We start from the raw sequence: 16,405 nt of genomic DNA, 5'->3' as shown, positions 1-16,405 counted from the left end.
TTGTGAAATCAATTACAATAAGACATACATGCAGATGATCATAGCTAAAATTGGAATATGAAGATGTCGATTTCAGAGTAGATTGCTTGTATGATATTTATCAAAAATCAATCATTATTGTACTTGTATATCATAGGTCAATAGGAAAATAATTAATATTCTATATTCATATCAATTATCCATATTTACAAGATTGGTCAATTACTTTTTTCAAATAACTACTTTTTTGCGTTATTAGTGGACTTTAAACAAACGATTATGCTTTTAAAATCTTAAAAAGCATAATCGTTTGCTCAAAGTCCACGAATAACGCAAAAAATCGTTATTAATTAGGTAGGTGTAGCTGATAATTCTATAATCTTGGGTTTGGTTCATACGACATGGCTTACTTTCATACTGTATGGGTTGCTTTCATACGAAATGAAAGCATATGACGGAATCAAATGATTCGTTTATCAGCCAATAAAAGAAGAAAGGCACTTTTACAAATTCTACTGTAAATAATAGAGGATGTTGTGCAGATATTCAGTTAATTATTAGGGGATGGAAGAAAAAATACAAATTCCCGAAGTGAATTATGATGACGGCCAGGGACTGCAATACATTATTTGGTAGTAATAATCACTATAAATTATACATTATTACAATCATAATACTTTATACTTTTTAGCTGTTTTATCCTTTATCAGAAACTGTTCATCAGATTGGTACAACTGACGAATTCTTTATTAAACCATTTTATACCCAGATTACTATGTTATAAAAATGATTGAAAATAAAAAAAGAAACATTATGAAAAAGGACACTTCTTCTGTACTCTTTATTAACGGCGACACATCTTTCTTTTTTATATTCTGTTGAAAAGATTTCTGAGTTTTTACAATATTTCTGTCAAATGTGCATATTTTCTGCCATTATGTAAAAATAAGAAGATGTGGTATGGTTGCCAATGAGACAACTATCCATCAGAGACCAAATGACATAGAGGTTAACAACTATAGGTCACAATACGGCCTTCAAAAATGAGCAAAACCCATACCGTATAGAGTGCTATAAAAGCCTATTTCTAACGCTAAAATTAAAAATGCAACAGATCTATATTTTCTCAAACTTTTCCAATTTTCAGTTTAGGTCTATTGATACACTGGAAATAGAAATGATAACCTGTTTTCTGGAAGCATGTAATTACAGGGATCACCACGCCCACTGGAAAATCTTTAAACCATTTTATTTATTTATATAGTAGTGCAGATAAGTGCATATTAAACAACTCAGACCCAATATACGAAATCAATTAACTGTTAATAGAGATGTACAGTTTTATTTGAAACCATTTTATTTACTTATATAGTATAGCAGATAAGTGCATATTAAACAACTCAGGTCCAATATATGAAATCAATTAACTTTAAATAGAGATGTACATTTTTGTTTGATCTTGTAAAAAACGAAGTTGTGCGGATGTCCCCAAAGGTTTGTGGTCTTTACATCAAAATTTAAACTGAATGATATTCTACATCATACATTATTAAACCCCTATGTGTATACTTCTATTGAAATTTTGTTTGGACCTGTGCCCTAAAGCCCAACTTATCTAAGTAGTACATTTCATACAGGCTTTTGGAACAAGGTCAATAGCATTGTATCTAAACCTATACATATATATTTAAATCTTAATGACAGATATGGATTATATCTCGTAGATTAAAGTAATTAAAACTTGATGACAAGTTATTTAACACAGTCGTATATGTTAATCACCTTTAATCAGCAATATTAACTGATCCCAGACACAAACGTTTGATTGAAGCATTATATCAGGAGAAGTCACGGAGATTACAGTTAAAATGATTTAACCTTACGATTTAAATAACTGATTGTAGTCTGATTAACGTTCAATGACAACTATTTCATGAATATTCATGAGATGATGTTGATTAATGGATGTTTAACGTCCAGTGGCGAATTTTAAAAATGCATATCCAGGACGAAAACATGATCAAAACCCACTACCCCCCGCACTCGCGGCGAGCAAGCTTCCACGAGACCACAGAGGCGGTGATTTTCAGAACGAGATAAAATTTGAAGGTATATAGGTTCTTCGTCAAAGTGGGTTTAACAGGATGGTGCATGGGCGAGAACTTCAACTGTCAATGGAAAATGAAATCGTTTTTTAAAAGGAAGAAATTGATTATGTCTTGCAACACCTTACATAGTCCAAATAATTACGTCTTGGAAGGCTATTTTTTTTTGCTCTGACGCCTTCCTGCGTGCGTCGCAGGAAGGCGTCAAAGCAAAAAAATAAAATAGCCTTTCAAGACGTCATAATTATTTGGACTACACCTTACGATAACTCAAAGAGTATAATTGCAAGGTTCTTAAACGTTCAGCTAGAATGGAACAATCCCTACACGGGACATCGGTTTATACGTGCCAATTCCGACAGGACGTGGCTGCGTATATTTATACATCCCGCATAACCTGCACACTGATATTCTAAAGATGTACATTTTCTGAAATACTGGGAGAAAAAAAACTACAAGAATGCATCAAAACTGGAAGAAAATTGTTAATAGCATACGGCCAAGATTGTATTAAATTTCGTGAAGGGGTTCCACCGAACCATGTGTCTCGCCTTTGATTTCTGGTACTGACTGCAAATGTTAATTGCAAAATCAACTAAGTTCATATATCAGTAAAAAAAGGAAATATGAAGAAAAAATTCATTTGTTCCAGATATTATCGCTTGATCGTCCAAGTGAATAAAATTCCATGAAGGGTTGAGAAAATTGTTGATTTTTAAAAACTTAAGCCTTAGATAGACTGTATCTTAATGTCTTAAACTTAAGCCTTAGATAGACTATATCTTAATGTCAACCGAAAAAAAATCAAAAACCGAAATATGAAAAAAGTATACATAAAAGTTTTGCCCTGTATATTGTCTTTTGATCACAGAGAAGCCTCTGTCCAAGTGTCGTAAAATTCCATGGAGGTTTAACAAAGTATAGATCTTCGTATAGACTTAATAACCACAGACTGAACTTATAAGTTGACGCCCAACAACGGAATGTATATGGATCTTTATGTCTGGCTTTCGCGACTTAAAGTTACACCTTTTTTCGGAGAAATTAAATTAATCGTTTTTATAAAACGTAAAAATATCTATTGTCCTATTAATTTTGGCTTGAAAATAAGAACATTTTGGTTCGTGTTGCTAAGTCTTTAGTTTTCTAGTTTGTGTTTTGCGTACTATTGTTCGTCTGTTTGTCTGTTTGTCTGTTGGTCTTTTTCTTTTTTTAGCCATGGCGTTGTCAGTTTATTTTCGACTTATGAGTTTGATGTCCCTTTGGTATCTTTCGCCTCTCTTTGAGTTTTCGACTACAAATTTCATTTGTACGATTAAGTTACAGTCTAAATGAAACTAAATTTTTTTTGATTGATTTTGATACATAATGCGGATTCATGTGTAAGTAAATAAAACATGACACTCATTATCATATTGCGCTAAGGAATAATTTCAAATTGATATATGTTTACCAATTGACAATAGTTCTAAGCTTTGATATCATTTAACAGAGAAATGAGCATTTAATTTCCAACGAGTATAACCGTATTCTAAACAAGAATTATGATTGATAATAATTTTTTTTTTACAGAATTATTGCTCTTTCGAGTTTTAAAAGATTAATCACAAAATTTAATCATGTATAGAAACATTTGTTTGGTGATAATGAAGTAAAATAAAACCGATAGATGGTGACACTAAAAGCTGTATACCTTGTTTGGATTCTATACAGTTTTGACGGCGTGGTTTCAAATTGGTTAAAAGTACATCGCTTCACTGGTCCGAGAAGAAAATTAAAATTGTAACTTCTTATTGACTGCTAATCTGAAAAAGTTATCGTGCCTGCATTCAATCATTGACCACGAACTTCATAACCCCAATGATAACTGAGCGTAAAGTAACAAAACAACGAGCTAAGCTACCATGTACTACCGTAAGGAGATTGGAAGTTACCAACTGGCTGCATGGTATCCTTTTTATTCGTGGACTCCATATATATTTTCAAACGTTTACCCGTGTTTGACACTACAGAAAATTGTATCCCGCTGATGACACTTCGATTTCCATGATATGTTTTTCATTAACATGTGAACTTGGCAAAAGTTTATAATTTTGTCTTTCATTTAAATAAAATAACACAAGCTCGTCATCAAACCCATCGACGGTTCTATCTCTTGGTATTATGAGGAGTAACACTATATATATATAGCTCGTGTTAGTTCCTGCATTCGCACAAATTTTAGAAAAAAGGTCAAATGTTCGATTGCTCTCATATCTAATTAAATAGCGAGATTTTTGTAAGGAAACGGGATATTTCTTTAGCACAACCATATTTTAGCACAAAACCAAACTTCATAGCTATGGAAGAGGATCTTGTTAAATTGTTCGATGCAGATGAGGATACACATGCATGCATGTATATTATCTGCTTCAGTCAAATTTGTTTATTTGTTTAACAAGCAGTCGGAATTTGTTCGATAAATTAACAAACAAAACTAGATATATTGCTAACCTATTTTAATATGGGAAATCTGAGCTGGTTTTAAATGCTAATTAAATAATTTACCTCCTATATGTAAAGTGGTGAAATTTGAGAATTTCGGTAATGTTTTATTTTATTTATTTAGTAAAACGACGATTGTGTATTTAAGATTTAAATTATTTTTATGGATAGATCAAATTTTAATTTGATACAGGTTTTAAATTTGTTTAAACTATTTACCGAGAATAATAAAAAGTACCCCACGTAGCTTTAAATCTCTTTTTTTTTCTGTTTTGATATGGGATTAACGGTGCAAAATAAGGGATTTTCCTGAAAACAAAACATAATGCGAACAGTTGTTTCTGCTGCCTTTGCCTCTTTTGGGAATGATCTGAAGTATGAATTATAATACTACTACCCTGGTACCCCAGCACAACAGTGTTATTAGTTAGGAGCTAAACGTTAAAACTAGGATTTCGGATTCATTGGTTTCATTATGTAATGACAGCTTTGCATTTAACAAAAACTATAATATCTATATCTTATTAATGAATTGGTGTTTGCTTTAACATCCAATAAAACAAGAAGTTATACGCGTTGTCTATCTAAGCATACACCCACTCGTTATTCAACGTATCGGAAAACTAGAGTAGGTGTGTGGCAGATCCGAATAATACTTACACGCTACAACATATCACTGTCAAACTGCTGCTCCAAATATGAAGTCATTTTGTCCAACAGGACCCGAGAGCAGAGTGACAAAAAAATTACAATGAATATACGATATGGGACATACATCAGTGAGGCAGAAACCCAAACGACAAAACATCTATGGGACATCTAGAGGTCAACATAAAAATATGTACAGATGTCCAAAAGACAGGAGCTCTGTAACATATGCCAAACCCCAAATCGTCCCAATCTCTAAAAAAAACACCAAGTGAATTAAACAAAAAATAGAAAAGATCAGTCTTCAACACATGCACTTGTCTCTAAAAACATACCTCTTTATTTAGAGACAAGACTTAAAACTTATAGTGTCTGTGGTCAACAACAAGTTATATCGTCATAATAAAACATTAGTATATGATTATATATGACATGTGACAAGAGGAAAGGGTATCTGACTTGGGATAGGCACACGAATATTTGATGGGTTTAACTAGCTTTTTTGAGATGTCAACCTGCCCCTTTTTTTATTTCGATTAGTGGACCAACAAAAGGCACAAAAAGAACACATAATAAAAATCAGCACAAGAACATAAGTATTCAACCAATAAAATGGTATACATTAGTTTAATACACTAAATCACAACTTATCAACGAATTCTCAGTCACAGTTACTACTAAATTGACAGCATGCTCAAAGTTTTTAACCGCTGATAAGAAATTATGTCGTCCTTCATTTTTCTGTATATCAGGGGCTTTACTTCATATAAGATTTTATGCAGCAACATTATAAAAAGTAAAGGAAGGTAGTGCAATGACTTGAAGGACAATTACTTTAATTGCTATAGCTTTTAAAATACTACTTCCGGAAAAGGTTTGGCGTGATATACCACTTTCTATCTTTATTCCCACAGGTAGTGACGGTAAAATTTCCATAATGAATATATAGAGTTGTGATAAAATCAAGTTGAAGTTTTGAATATTTAAATATACCTTTTATCACCTGCTCTAAAAGCCATAGATCTATCAACAGTCATATTTTGCCATTTGACAAGAGACTTTCCGTTTTGAATTTTCCTTGGAGTTCGGTATTTTTTGTTATTTTACTTTATATATATATATATATATATATATATATATATATATATATATATATAAAATAACTAAAACAGTCAAAAACTTTTTAAAGAAGTTAAATCATGAATCCAACAAATACACTATAATTGTCCAACAAAAGCATCACTACCTCCATATATATTATGGTACCATTTCCTATAGAGGCATTTTGAAACATTAAAAATTTGGAAGCTGGAAGCATGGAGGAAGTATTTACAGTTTTATGATCATTATTACTACATGTTGTACTATATGAGATGATTCATAATTGTCAATGGCAATTGTTAGCAAGTACTAATTGTAAACTAGCATCATTTTGAAAATCTATATCATTAGATTTAGCCATGTTAACATCTGTTTTTCAATAACAGCTGGTTCTGTACAAACAGATTTACCACTGGATCCAATAAACCTTATCGCTATTTGTCCGCCATTACTGGACATCACAAAAGTTCCCGTAAATTTTGACGTCATAATTATAGATTATTACATGGCATTTTCCATATTGGCCCTGGTATCAGCCCTAGACTCCCATATCAAACCAGAGGGCTTGATATGGGTCGTGGGCTGATACCACGGACCATATGGAAAATGACATGTACTAATCTATTTATCACATATTTTCAAGCACGAGAAAAAAGGTAGCATATACCAAATTATGTTTGATATTTTCAACAAAAATTCAAAAAAACATTTAACGAAAAAAATTTAAAAAATGTATCACAGTGAGTTAACAAAGTTCGTATCCCAGTGAGTAAACAAAGTTTTGTGAAAATTTTACAAATAACTAACAATTTATATTAATTCCCAGAAGTATAGATTATAACATGTCCTTTTCCATATTGGCCCTGGTATCATCCCGAGACTCCCATATCGGCCTCGAGGCTTTAGCCGAGGGCCGATATGGGTCGAGGGATGATACCAGGGCCAATATGGAAAGACATGTTATAATCTATTTATCACATATTTAAGTTCTGCAGAAAAGAGAAAAAATTTCAATTATAACAATTTAATGAAATATAACAGGTAAAATCTTAAAAATTTTATCACAAAAGTTTTGTCACATTTTCAAATTTAGTTTTTATCATTTACTCCATAGAAATTTATTGTCACATTTCCACTTATTTCGGAATTTGGAATTAGGGCACATTTGCTCTACAAAGTCTGCCGTATCGCTTTCCTCCACTGCGATGAAACGAGCACCGTCATTGTTCGCCATTGTCGTTAAGGACGTAATGACGTCACGTCATTTGGAATCAGGGCACAATAACCAATAACCTCTTTTTTGCCCCGGGCAATTTTGAGGTTATTACATATACAAAACCCAACGTATTCGTAACAAATATGTGATAATTGTAAATATTAAACGACTTAAAGTGTTACATTTCCAATTAATGCTGACGAAGAATACACCATATCGCTACTATGATTTGGAAATATGTTCCGCTTGAACTTTCGATGTCATACAACAATCACTTTTTCATTGTGGCGTCATATATTTTCTAAATTCTTTATGACGTCCAAATTTTACGGGAACGTTTGTGATTTCCACTGTTGATTTTTTACATTTTATCTACTACAGCAGATTCGTAAATTTCTAAATTTCTTTTCATTGTGTTCTCATTTTTCATTTCTTGTATGAATTAACATACATCGTCATTTGATCTGTGAGAAACCTCTCCTGATCGTCTAACTGCTTCGGATGACAACTTGTTTACAAATAGTTTTTGATTGACAGGTTACCGGAAGTTAAACTCGGGGGTTCGATATAGATTTCAAGGGCTGATATCGATATTGGCTCCGAGGGCTGATAACCAACCTTGACTTCCGGCTATTATTGGCCATGCAAAAACGTACATATCAGTACAAAATATGTGATAATAAAAAATATCTGACGCCACAATGGAAAAGTAAACATACGATACCGGAAATACCGGAAGTAACTTGCACGAGAGGCACTGTTATGGGTTTTTTGCACGAGACGCCCCTGATATGGGTTATCAGCCCGGGTGGGAAATTATGGCTTGTGTACTTCCGTTCATTACACATATGCAAAAGCTATCATATTAATGCTATGTATATTATAAATATATATATACAAGTCTGAATTGAAAACAACATTCAAACGGCCTATGATTGCGTTGGATAAAAACCGCAATTTTTATACGTGTGCATGCAAAACAAATTTCTTGGTAGAGGGGTCTAAATACAGCACAAACAACATTTTCCAAAAGACCAAATGAGTGAAAAAGTATATTTTAACAAAACGCATTTGACTAGCAGGTCGAACAACTGATGTTCTTAAACCCTGCTGACTGCCATTGGCGATTGCCAAATAAACGGATCACAAGATGTAACAAAATAGATCTTCATTAATAATTTATTACCAAACAGAAAACAATAAACTTGCGGATAAGATGGTATACCGCAAACATGAGGTGCAAAACTTTGTACGGCTACATTTCCGGATTTCGACAATTAATGTCTCTTCAGTGATGTTAGGAATCGAAACGGTATTTGGAAGGCCATATAATGTACCCCACTTCTTGAATTTTGAAAGAGTCAAAATAGGATGAACGGATCATATAAACCCAAAGGCAAATATAATACAAGCCCAAACGAAAAAATATAAACAAGTCTAAATTGAAAACAACGTTCAAACCTATGATTGCGTATACATAGTGGTTTTTTTCATCTTCCTCCCTTTTTTAATACATAGATTCAACAGTTCATTCAAAATCTCAAATAGTTATTTTCGGGCAAATTTTAACCATATCGTACCTATAAGTATGAAAATAAATTTATTATCGAACAAGCGAATTTTTAGATTACCTCCCCTTATCTCATTTCCACTAAACCTTAATATTCCTTTGAAATGCAAACTACAATGTAAATTTAAACCATTTAATTTTGCATATTTAAAAGAATTCATATTTTATTTTAAAATTTTACTTCTAATATAAATTAGCAAATTTATTAGCAAAAAATAAGTTTGTTATACACCTTGCTGGTAAACTTGCTTTACTGTTATATGATACATATACCATTGGTTGCTGTAACTTGAAATTAAGGATACCATTTTTTCACTATAAACGTACGTAGGTTGTACGTGTTTCTAATAATCAATAGAGCAATAAATCGTGCATTTAAAGGAGAAACATGTAGGCTGACATGTTCTTCAATCATAGATTTATACCGAAATGTGATCACCTTATAATAAATAGTCATTGTGAAAATGAAAAAAAAAATATATTGAATTCAATATAATGCAGAGGCGGCAAAAGGGGGACCTAAGGACCCTGGCCGCATTAAGGAGCCACATATAAATATGGTTAATGCATATACTTCATACAAGTCCCACTCCCAACGTTGTCTTTCTGCCCCTCCATTTTTATCAAAATACGGGATCTCCACCTTTACATGCAATGTAATGATATTGTAGATTTTAGTAAAGTTTGAAGGACCTTTGGAATATGGCCCAAGTATGAAAGTAATTCATGAGAAATTGACCCTTTTTAGCAAAATATAGTTTTAGTTTTGACATTTTTAAAATTTAGTTTTGTTGTCTAGATACTAAGACTTTACACACATTTATTTATTTGGCTTAAGCATTTTGAAGTTTTCGTATAAACATTGAATAAAAGTTTATTATCTAGCAAACATGAAAATAACTTTTAGGTTTACTAGACAAAGAATAGATTATTTACAAGTGTTCTAGTATGAATTATGTCGTCTGTGAAAAGGTAAGACAACATATCACATTACGTAATGTCAACAAGTAAAATAACAAAAATTTACCGAACTCAAAGGAAAATTCAAATCGGAAAGTCTCTTATCAAATGACAAAATCAAAAGCTCAAACACATCAAATGAATAGAAAACTGACAACTGTCATATTCCTAACTTGGTACAGGCAACTCTTCATGTAGAAAATGATGGATTGAACCTTTTTTTATAGCTAGCTAAACGTTGCCTCTCAATTAGTTCTTTTGTTAGGGCTAGAAAAATAAATACTTTACTAGTATAAAATTATTGACCTAAACCTGAGAAATAGTTAAAATTCATGGATTCACTTGTTTTCCTGATTAGCATTACTCTACCATTTGCGACCAAGAAATAAAGACTCATCAGTTTATTTGAATCCTTGGATTTGACTCAGTATTTTCAGGTCTCCCAAAGACATCTGTGTCAGCGGCTACTTATAACTAGCAAGCAGCATCTGTAAGTAAGATACGCCATGTACCCCATTACCCGCTCTACGTATACCCATCCAATAAACAAAGACACACGAAACTTATAGTTGTGTCATTTAAATGATAACAAATCCAGCTCTTTGAAGAAAATAAAAGCTTTCTTTTGTTTATCCAGTTACCCGACTCGAACAGAGGTTGGACAGGGAATTAGAAATCTAGATATTTTGTTCAAATTTTTTTTTTTATTTATATACCTTTTTATGAATTTCGTTCAGTTTTTTCGCCTTTATTCCGTTTTACAGAGGAGTAATGATTAACTTAAGGAATGGTCAAATGAATGAACTGCCACGTGACATGCGTTTATATCTTTTCATCGAGAGTTCTCGAGCTGCTAGGCACGTGGGCATGGCAATTTAGAGTCAGAGCAATATATGTACGGATGAGCTCGGATCCAGAATAATGCGTGCCAAAGATAAGGTTATACATGACCATAATTAGTTTACGTGTCTTCCTGCGGAACCTTATGAACTAGTTTATTTGTAAAAATCCGACTTAGCTGTTAGTGTATTAAAAAGCAAGGCTAGCTTATATTTATATTTATATCACATCGACATGTCCTGCTATGCATGTAATATTTACCACTGGACGTTAAACACCAATCCGTCCATCCATCTGAGAGACCGTATGCGTATATACCCTACGTAGTTGACTGTGAAATTATCTCCCCATTAATATAGCCACTATACAAACTTGTGAATTTCTTAACTATAACGGCCATTTGTCATTGTAAGGAAATTGAAATAGGATGAAATTCTTTAAAATCTAAATTTATGCGAAGTACAAAAGGTAGACCAATATTAGTTAACTAAAAATTTGCACGGAATAAAGTCACATGCACACCTTTGATTAAGTAAATGTAGTTTAAAACAAACATTGTACACTGTACATTATTCATTAGCTTTGCGCAGTGGCGGTACCATAGCCGATGAGGTTTATCCGAGGCGTGGTTATTGCTAGTTGAAAACTATACCCAATACCCCGCGCTGATGCCTGAAATACGGCAGCAGTCGCAATTTCTGAACGCCTCTACGGAGGCAATAATATAATATAGAATAGATGACTGAACAATATGCTTTGAATTATATCACTAAATGCTGCAAAATTCATGTATTTTTCTTTTAGGTAAAGATAAAGATCTGCGACTCTTTTCACAGAAAATCTAAAGAGTAAAAATACTCGTAAGTCATACACATTTCAATATAACCTTCGATAAATTTTTTGTGAAAAGTGTCGCAGATGACACAACTTGGCGAAACACCAATCCGCATGATCTCATTCTTTTAGGTTAAATGATGTGCATTGAAGTACTCTACATTTAATAGGTTGATCTAAATTATATATATATATATCCTCCTTTCAGGTGAGTGTTGTGAATGAACATGTGAAAATGAACAACATATATTTGATGCATCAAGCATTATAAAACAGACGATTTCATCATTGTCATCATCTGTTTTGAAGAATGAATGCTACTTTTGATGTTTTTGATAGATTGTAAAGCACTATGAGCATTATATTTAGCAAAATATCCAAACTCCACAGTCCCCCCCCCCCCCCCTTCTTGAAAAAAACCCAATAACATTAAAATATGAATAGATTTTTCTTCAGTGCTTCGGTGCAGATTTTATCGACAAATGTAAACATCATCGTAAATTATCGCTAAAAGATCTTAAAATTCAGGTATTTCCATGTTCTCATCCTGCTATGCATGTAACATTTACCACTGGACGTTAAACACCAATCCGTCCATCCATCTGAGAGACCGTATGCGTATACCCTACGTAGTTGACTGAGAGATTATCTCCCCATTAATATAGCCACTATACAAACTTGTGAATTTCTTAACTATAACGGCCATTTGTCATTGTAAGGAAATTGAAATAGGATGGAATTCTTTGAAATTTAAATTAACGCGAAGTACAAAAGGTAGACCAATATTAGTTAACTAAACATTTGCACGGAATAAAGTCACATGCACACCTTTGATTAAGTAAATGTAGTTTAAAACAAACAGTGTACACTGTACATTATTCATTAGCTTTGCGCAGTGGCGGTACCATAGCCGATGAGGTTTATCCGAGGCGTGGTTATTGCTAGTTGAAAACTATACCCAATACCCCGCGCTGATGCCTGAAATACGGCAGCAGTCGCAATTTCTGAACGCCTCTACGGAGGCAATAATCAACAATATAATATAGAATAGTTGACTGAACAATCAGCTTTGAATCATATCACTAAATGCTGCAAAATTCATGTTTTTTTCTTTTAGGTAAAGATAAAGATCAGATGACACAATTTGGCGAAACACCAATCCGCATGATCTCATTCTTTTAGGTTAAATGAGGTGCATTGAAGTACTCTACATTTAATAGGTTGATCTAAATTATACATATATATATATATATCCTCCTTTCAGGTGAGTGTTGTGACTGAACATGTGAAAACGAACAACATATTTTTGATGCATCAAGCATTATAAAACAGAGAATTTCATCATTGTCATCATCTGTTCTCAAGAATGAATGCTACTTTTGATGTTTTTGATAGATTGTAAAGCACTATGAGCATTATATTTAGCAAAATATCCAAACTCCACAGTCCCCCCCCCCTTCTTGAAAAAAACCCAATAACATTAAAATAAGAATAGATTTTTCTTCAGTGCTTCGGTGCAGATTTTATCGACAAATGTAAACATCATCGTAAATTATCGCTAAAAGATCTTAAAATTCAGGTATTTCCATGTTCTCATCCTGCTATGCATGTAACATTTACCACTGGACGTTAAACACCAATCCGTCCATCCATCTGAGAGACCGTATGCGTATACCCTACGTAGTTGACTGAGAGATTATCTCCCCATTAATATAGCCACTATACAAACTTGTGAATTTCTTAACTATAACGGCCATTTGTCATTGTAAGGAAATTGAAATAGGATGAAATTCTTTAAAATCTAAATTTATGCGAAGTACAAAAGGTAGACCAATATTAGTTAACTAAAAATTTGCACGGAATAAAGTCACATGCACACCTTTGATTAAGTAAATGTAGTTTAAAACAAACATTGTACACTGTACATTATTCATTAGCTTTGCGCAGTGGCGGTACCATAGCCGATGAGGTTTATCCGAGGCGTGGTTATTGCTAGTTGAAAACTATACCCAATACCCCGCGCTGATGCCTGAAATACGGCAGCAGTCGCAATTTCTGAACGCCTCTACGGAGGCAATAATATAATATAGAATAGATGACTGAACAATATGCTTTGAATTATATCACTAAATGCTGCAAAATTCATGTATTTTTCTTTTAGGTAAAGATAAAGATCTGCGACTCTTTTCACAGAAAATCTAAAGAGTAAAAATACTCGTAAGTCATACACATTTCAGTATAACCTTCGATAAATTTTTTGTGAAAAGTGTCGCAGATGACACAACTTGGCGAAACACCAATCCGCATGATCTCATTCTTTTAGGTTAAATGATGTGCATTGAAGTACTCTACATTTAATAGGTTGATCTAAATTATATATATATATATCCTCCTTTCAGGTGAGTGTTGTGAATGAACATGTGAAAATGAACAACATATATTTGATGCATCAAGCATTATAAAACAGACGATTTCATCATTGTCATCATCTGTTTTGAAGAATGAATGCTACTTTTGATGTTTTTGATAGATTGTAAAGCACTATGAGCATTATATTTAGCAAAATATCCAAACTCCACAGTCCCCCCCCCCCCCCCCCCCCCCCCCCCCCCCTTCTTGAAAAAAACCCAATAACATTAAAATATGAATAGATTTTTCTTCAGTGCTTCGGTGCAGATTTTATCGACAAATGTAAACATCATCGTAAATTATCGCTAAAAGATCTTAAAATTCAGGTATTTCCATGTTCTCATCCTGCTATGCATGTAACATTTACCACTGGACGTTAAACACCAATCCGTCCATCCATCTGAGAGACCGTATGCGTATACCCTACGTAGTTGACTGAGAGATTATCTCCCCATTAATATAGCCACTATACAAACTTGTGAATTTCTTAACTATAACGGCCATTTGTCATTGTAAGGAAATTGAAATAGGATGGAATTCTTTGAAATTTAAATTAACGCGAAGTACAAAAGGTAGACCAATATTAGTTAACTAAACATTTGCACGGAATAAAGTCACATGCACACCTTTGATTAAGTAAATGTAGTTTAAAACAAACAGTGTACACTGTACATTATTCATTAGCTTTGCGCAGTGGCGGTACCATAGCCGATGAGGTTTATCCGAGGCGTGGTTATTGCTAGTTGAAAACTATACCCAATACCCCGCGCTGATGCCTGAAATACGGCAGCAGTCGCAATTTCTGAACGCCTCTACGGAGGCAATAATCAACAATATAATATAGAATAGTTGACTGAACAATCAGCTTTGAATCATATCACTAAATGCTGCAAAATTCATGTTTTTTTCTTTTAGGTAAAGATAAAGATCAGATGACACAATTTGGCGAAACACCAATCCGCATGATCTCATTCTTTTAGGTTAAATGAGGTGCATTGAAGTACTCTACATTTAATAGGTTGATCTAAATTATACATATATATATATATATATCCTCCTTTCAGGTGAGTGTTGTGACTGAACATGTGAAAACGAACAACATATTTTTGATGCATCAAGCATTATAAAACAGAGAATTTCATCATTGTCATCATCTGTTCTCAAGAATGAATGCTACTTTTGATGTTTTTGATAGATTGTAAAGCACTATGAGCATTATATTTAGCAAAATATCCAAACTCCACAGTCCCCCCCCCCCCCCCCCCTTCTTGAAAAAAACCCAATAACATTAAAATAAGAATAGATTTTTCTTCAGTGCTTCGGTGCAGATTTTATCGACAAATGTAAACATCATCGTAAATTATCGCTAAAAGATCTTAAAATTCAGGTATTTCCATGTTCTCATCCTGCTATGCATGTAACATTTACCACTGGACGTTAAACACCAATCCGTCCATCCATCTGAGAGACCGTATGCGTATACCCTACGTAGTTGACTGAGAGATTATCTCCCCATTAATATAGCCACTATACAAACTTGTGAATTTCTTAACTATAACGGCCATTTGTCATTGTAAGGAAATTGAAATAGAATGGAATTCTTTGAAATTTAAATTAATGCGAAGTACAAAAGGTAGACCAATATAAGTTAACTAAACATTTGCACGGAATAAAGTCACATGCACACCTTTGATTAAGTAAATGTAGTTTAAAACAAACAGTGTACATTGTACATTATTCATTAGCTTTGCGCAGTGGCGGTACCATAGCCGATGAGGTTTATCCGAGGCGTGGTTATTGCTAGTTGAAAACTATACCCAATACCCCGCGCTGATGCCTGAAATACGGCAGCAGTCGCAATTTCTGAACGCCTCTACGGAGGCAATAATCAACAATATAATATAGAATAGTTGACTGAACAATCAGCTTTGAATCATATCACTAAATGCTGCAAAATTCATGTTTTTTTCTTTTAGGTAAAGATAAAGATCAGATGACACAATTTGGCGAAACACCAATCCGCATGATCTCATTCTTTTAGGTTAAATGAGGTGCATTGAAGTACTCTACATTTAATAGGTTGATCTAAATTATACATATATATATATATCCTCCTTTCAGGTGAGTGTTGTGACTGAACATGTGAAAACGAACAATATATTTTTGATGCATCAAGCATTATAAAACAGACGATTTCATCATTGTCATCATCTGTTTTCAAGAATGAATGCTACTTTTGATGTTTTTGATAGATTGTAA

At 33.3% G+C, this 16,405-nt stretch overlaps 5 non-coding genes across 5 annotated transcripts; all 5 read left to right on the top strand.

The window, feature by feature from the left end:
* The first annotated feature begins 11,481 nt into the window (after positions 1–11,481).
* LOC127703345 (U4 spliceosomal RNA) lies at positions 11,482–11,620 on the top strand. The gene has a single exon (XR_007982943.1). It is a non-coding gene; the product is annotated as a U4 spliceosomal RNA (small nuclear RNA).
* Positions 11,621–12,621: 1,001 nt separating this feature from the next.
* Positions 12,622–12,760, top strand: LOC127703344 (U4 spliceosomal RNA). Its single transcript, XR_007982942.1, has one exon. It is a non-coding gene; the product is annotated as a U4 spliceosomal RNA (small nuclear RNA).
* Positions 12,761–13,672: 912 nt separating this feature from the next.
* LOC127703343 (U4 spliceosomal RNA) lies at positions 13,673–13,811 on the top strand. The gene has a single exon (XR_007982941.1). It is a non-coding gene; the product is annotated as a U4 spliceosomal RNA (small nuclear RNA).
* A 1,017-nt stretch (positions 13,812–14,828) lies between these two features.
* On the top strand, positions 14,829–14,967 carry LOC127703340 (U4 spliceosomal RNA). Its single transcript, XR_007982939.1, has one exon. It is a non-coding gene; the product is annotated as a U4 spliceosomal RNA (small nuclear RNA).
* Positions 14,968–15,889: 922 nt separating this feature from the next.
* LOC127703339 (U4 spliceosomal RNA) lies at positions 15,890–16,028 on the top strand. The gene has a single exon (XR_007982938.1). It is a non-coding gene; the product is annotated as a U4 spliceosomal RNA (small nuclear RNA).
* The last annotated feature ends 377 nt before the right edge of the window (positions 16,029–16,405 follow it).

This window comes from Mytilus californianus, unplaced genomic scaffold (genome assembly GCF_021869535.1).
Source record: "Mytilus californianus isolate M0D057914Y unplaced genomic scaffold, xbMytCali1.0.p SCAF_5, whole genome shotgun sequence".
NCBI classification, from domain to species: Eukaryota; Metazoa; Mollusca; class Bivalvia; order Mytilida; family Mytilidae; genus Mytilus; species Mytilus californianus.
Note: the sequence above shows the minus strand (reverse complement) of the source record. Positions and strands in the feature narration are given on the sequence as shown.